Source organism: Calypte anna, chromosome 5A, assembly GCF_003957555.1.
Source record: "Calypte anna isolate BGI_N300 chromosome 5A, bCalAnn1_v1.p, whole genome shotgun sequence".
Taxonomy (NCBI): Eukaryota; Metazoa; Chordata; class Aves; order Apodiformes; family Trochilidae; genus Calypte; species Calypte anna.
Window position 1 is genome coordinate 38,820,470 of NC_044251.1, and position 6,000 is coordinate 38,826,469.

Consider the following 6,000-nt stretch of genomic DNA (forward strand, 5'->3'; position numbering starts at 1 on the left):
CAGTTTAGGGATGATGTCTAATACAGTGGAATGAAAAAGCTGTGCTCTTGGCAAGCCAGAGAAAATGCCTAATTTTGGTTTAAGATAACCTTTCTTTGGAACATGAACTTCAGGACTCAGAGTTATGCTGTGATACTGAAATTTTACATCTTAAACGTTGTCAGTGTTAAGTAGCTTGGTTTGGCTGCGTCCTGGCAGCTCTGCCCCAACCCCCAGCGTGGTCCCTTCTAGGGAAACAGTTGAAATGAGTGGAAGAAGGGAGCAGCAGTGGGCTTTTCTCTGGTGAGCCACTTTATTATGAGCATCTCTTGTTAACTTTTCAAAGTTAGCCCTTGAGTAGCTCTAGAACACCACAATCTTAGCAAGTCCTTTTAGCATCAAGCCTCTCTGTACACACATGTGCTATAAAGTAGGAAAGAATTTTTCATCATTGTTCAAGATAGTGCTTGTATTACGTGTATTTTGTTGGTACCAAAGGTCTTGTAGGTGCAGTACAGGAGATTCACCTGTACATTTTGGTCTTATCTTGTGCAAATTAGCATGAGGCTTCATCTAGAAATAGTTAACACAAAAGCATCAAGGCACTCTTTTTAAGTGTGGTGCTGGTCTTTGGTTATATGTAATTTTAGGGCTCAGGTGATGGCAGAGAGTAGGGATGTACATTAAAATATATTTGGTGTATTAATTGCAGAATGTATAAGTTTTCCCTTGTGCATATGAGGCATTCAGTTGGCAAAGGCAAATAAAAAAGTGTCTGAATCTTACAATATTCTCTGTAAGAATAGCAGACTATGTAGTAGCCAAATAAAACTGGAATGTGTCATGTGGCTTCTGTAGGAAGACAGGAAAAAATTGGACAGTTTTGGAATAAGATGTTTTAGTTTTGCTCTGTAGCCACATACTGCTTTTAACATACTAGATAAAGAAACTCTGAGTACACATACAATCATAGCCAAAATATTCTAGAAGTTCTGGAAATTTTGATTGTTGTTCTAACTTGAGCTTCTTTGTACGTAATGAAATACTGTGCAACTCTTTCAGGCTTTGCAGATGTTCAGGAGACTTCTGGCTGGTTATTTTTGTCTCAAGTGTTTAGTTCTCCTTTTAAATGCTCCTCTTCCCCTTGGTGTTTCTATTCTGTTAGTAAATAGGCAAGATTTTTCCAGTGGTGGTTGAGCAAGCATCTGCCTTGCAGTTCAGAACCTCTGTCTGTGTGGAACTGCTGTATTTCTGTACAAGTGGCACTTGGGTGTCACTACCCACAGCTTTATTACTGAAGTGACTGCAAAATGCTCAGGCAGGAGGCTGTGAAGTTGTGAAGTATTTAGTATGAAAGTATAAAGAAAATATCCCAGTGAATGTGAAGTTGACAGTAGAAAAGTTCAGTCAGTAATAGCTGGATTATAAAAAAGAAGGGTCAGACCATTTTTAGCCACGGAGAAAACTGTACTTTTCTGTTAACTATCAACAGGAATTTCCTTTTTATTTATTACTCTGTGTGACAGAGAACAAAAAAACCCAAAAGCACCTGCTCAGGCTAAGTGCTTTCCTACAGTTTTCCCAGCTCTGGCACAGTCCCATCCCCGCGTTCAGAAAACAGGTATTTAGTTATTCATACAGAACTGCACACTTTTTCATAATTTCATTGTCAGTATTGGCTTCTGGAGAAGACACAAACTTCAGCAATCCTCAGGCAGCCTGAATTAGTGCATCAGACCCACTGAAGTTTAGCAGTGGTTCCTTAACCCTGGTATGGGTTGCAGCAGGGCAGTATCTCTTTTGCATATGAATGATGATGAAAATATTTATGACAATACTGTGCTGTAAATATTTGTGTGAGAAAAATCTCAGAACTGGGTTTCTTGTCAGCTCTGCAGCTGACAACAATAATACTCACTTTGTTGTTGTTTTTTTCCCAGTAATGCTAGTGAAATGATGATGTGTGCTCAGCTTGTCAGAGTAGCTTTTGTTACCAGCTTCAAAGATCTCCAGGGAGCACTAGACCCATTTTTACTGAATAAACTGTGTCCAGACTTTGTTGTGCTTTTTGGCTGCAGGTCTGAACTGCAGTCTCATGTGTTTACAAAATTTGTGCAGAGATCGGTGATGCATTAACAGGTTTGTTATTAGCAGCTGAGCACCAAGGGAAAAGAGGTTTCAATTCTCCACTGATGTAGCTGTGGCTTTCATTGTAGCCTGTGTGTTCTGTGGGGGTGGTTTGGCCTGCATCATGCAGTCTTTTCATACCAAACATAAAATATTCCTTTTTTAAAAGTCTTGATTTGGTAATCTAGTGTTTGGGCAAAATGAGAGTTGTGTTGTAAGAGGCTATTTATATTCTTTCTGGTATGTATTTTTATATTATGATAGCTAAGATTTGTATCAGATGAGATGTCCTTGTTAGCTAATTTAACAACTATGTAAGAAGGGTGCCCACTGCCAGGGTTTACTTAAGGTTGGATTTTAAAGGCAATTTTTGCACATCTTGTCACGTGGGGTTCAATTATCTGAATGCAGATGCTTAATTTGTCTTCTGTTGCCTAGCAAAGGAGTGCAAGATACAGAATTTGGTTACACATCCACTTAAATTTCTGTATTATTTCTAAGGGCTACCAGTTCACCTAGGTGAGAACAGTGAGGCTGTTGCAGCTGCAGTGGGGAAGCTGGGCAGGGAGCTGAAGATGTGTAGAGCAGTTTTAACTTAGAGGTGGCAAAGGACTCTGGTTGTCAGTGTCTGCAGCCAGGTGATCAGTGTAGCTGTCAGAACCTGGGGCTTGAAGTCAGAGGAGAATTTAGTTGCTGCTCTGGATGGAAATGTCACTTCATGCCACTGCTGAAGCTGAGCATCCTTGCCTATTTTTCAGAATAACAGTTTGTCTCTGAATGCCAGCAGTAAAGGTGAAGGATTAAATCCACCTGTAGTTAGTGAGTAATCAGATGTTCTGCTCCAGGCTTTATGATTCAGCTTTTCCTGTGGCAGGCACAAGACACTGGTTACTCCTAGAAATGGATCCTGTGCAGGTTCACATATTGGCTATGTTGGTGTATCAGCCATTCCAGTACTGTAAACTTTAAAATATAAAAACTCTCTTTGTATTTTTAAGTGGCTTCCAACTTCTCTTTACAGCATGCAGCTTTTTTTTTTTTTCCTGGCTTCTGAGCTGTAGACATCATCAGTGATGTAAATAATGTTTTATCTGTGAAGGTTTAGATCTTTCAAGGTGAGATTTTTTTTTTTCTGTGGGGTCAGGGGAGTGGTTTACTACATAGTCACCAGTCTACAGAGCAAATATGGTTTCATGTTTCTGAAATAAGTTGAAAACATTTAAACTTTCATCTGAATCTCCAAATAGTCTGTATAGTTCCTGACAGAGTCAGATCTTATTTATAAATACTGCTGCTTGAGTAACCTCTCATATAAATCAACAATACAGGGTAAAACTTGAATGCATAAGCCATGTGTTTTGTGGTGTGGCAGTTTTATTTTTATTGCTATGAAAGCTAACAGAAAAAAGTCAAATTTTAACATTTAAATGAGGTTGTGTTCTACTTGAAGAACCCTACTTCAATCTCCTGAGTAAGGTAAGCTTCTGAAATGGAAGCTATTTCTCCTTAAACATCTAACTTCTCATATCTGCTTTGGAGTAGCAGTGTGGTTTCTTTTTCAGGCTTTTGTGACACCAAACAGGGCATAAATGTATTCTGAATAGGTGTTTAATGCTGTCTGTATCTGCAGTGTCGATTGCAGCTGCTGGTGGAGAGCTGAAACAGGCTGTTGTTTCACTTTGGCAAGGTGAATTAACCTGTTGGAATAATTACCTACTCAGATTCAGGGTTTTCTTGGCTTCTTGCTTTTTCAGAAGTGATTTTTTGAGTGATATACCCTGGTCAGGCTGAAGTAAGAATGTTCCTTGTGCCACCTTTAGCTAGTTTATTTTTTGGAAGGCTTTTTCTTCTCTCCCCCTCTCCTGGCAAGACTTTTGGCTGCAGAAGTAGCTAGGCTCAAAAGTCCAAGAAGGAAATAAAGCTGTTAAAATCTGTGTTCTCACATACACTTGCTTTCTCAGACACTAAGAGGCTTGATCATTTGGGATTTTTACTGAAATGTATCTTTCCATATTTTAGAGGTGTAGAACATAGGGTTCTAATACACTGATGGTGTTCTTTGACATGGTTCAGCCTGTCAGCACTGATAAGCTGTTAATTAAAACATCAGGTACAGATGCAGGTTGTAGAGCAACATGACCCAACTGAAGGTGTAACTACTCTTCAGAAAGCAGGGTTTGTGCCACTAAGACAAAGCATGTTCTACTTCTGCAGAGCATGGCTGCTGAGAACAAACCTTGTGAAGGCAAAGGTTGATTAGCTGGCTTTTCTTCTAGGGCTTCTGCTTGTCCAAATTACTCTAATCATTCAGAGTCAGCTTAATTTTCAGCCTCGGCTAACGAGACTGCAGTTGGTCAGTATTGATTCTTTTTTAAAAGCAGTAATGCTCTCATTTTTTTGAATTAAAGTGTTTCTAAGTAGCTGCTGTGAGAATCTACACTTCAACCTGTGATTAAATTCTAATTATTTTTTTTTCCTACTTAGCCAGCTGCCTTTTTCAAGAGCTATTTTGTGTGTCTTGGAGGATATTATTACAGATAGCTAACTTCCAGGTGGGCAGGGAGTCAGCTGGCCAATCAACACTGTGTAATGCACACTTACCTTGTGAATTAATTGCAAGACTGTGCTGTTTGCAGGAGGTTTGTTCCTTCAGGGATATGCTTGCCCCTGCAGTGCTTCTGTGTAATCTGTCACCCTGTTGGCAACAGCTAATAAACAGAACTACTGAAATCAGTTGTGTGACATCCAGAGCTCTGAAAGAACAAAATATATGTTTTGGAGAGTTTAGTTAGTCTGGATCAATAAAAGATCTTAGTGTGGGAGTGATCTCCTCTTTGCAAGTGGCACAATGGGGGAGAAACTGGTGTGAAGGTAGAAACAAGCACTTGCCTGGGGAGTGTAGTTGCCTGTTAAACTGATGAATAGGAAACACTTTAAGCTGCATTTTGATTCTGCCTCCTAAAACAGTATTTCATATTGGTCCTTATGTATATAGAAAGTATTTGGGAAAAATAGCTTCTCAAGTGGGGTGCTTTGTTGACTGGAAACACCTAGAATTCCAGCTGAGATGGAGCTTTATGGAAACATTCTGTTAAAGTCATCAAGCACTTCCCTTGCTGCTCTTGACACCTGCTAATGCATTCTAATGTAATAGGGCTCTTCTCCAAAATAATGTAATTCACAGATTTCCTGCTTTTCTGAAAGTCTGCAAACAAGATAAATTTCACTTCCAAAAACTTCAGCAGAAGTTGGGTGGAATTTGGGTTTTGTGCATGTGTGTTTGCAACGTATCAGCTTCTGGGTACATTCACTATAATTGAACCTCCTTTTAATCTTCTGAAATTGGGACTTTACCAAATGTTATTTTGAATGTGCAGAGAACAGATACACCACATGATACCTAGCTTCATGCAGCAATGAGCCATCCTCTTCTCTTTCTAAACTCTTACTTGGCTTGTCTCACCCTGTCACCTAAAATGGTATTTTCAGTAGGTGGTCCTTACACGGGCAGACACTTCACAGGATTTCAGTTTTCCCTGTATCTGAGTACATGCACATTTGCACTACAAACTGTGATGCTGCTGCCTGCTTTCTTCTAGCTGTCCATTTTTGGTTGGCACAGCAACTTAACCATTTTTAAACAACTGTTTCAGTGTCCTTTAATAGCAATGTACTGGAGATGAAAAGGGCACTGCATGGTGGTTGCTTAGTCCAGCTGAGAGTAGGAGACTTGGTTTGAGTTTGATTGTAGATCCTTAATTCTCAAAGATTAAAATGTATTTACTGGATTAACAGGCTCTTAACTCTTCTCTTACCTCTTTTCTGCACCTTTGTATTACTGGACATAACAAGCAGCAAGATCTATGCTGGAAAGTTGCAGGCAGTTGGTGTCTT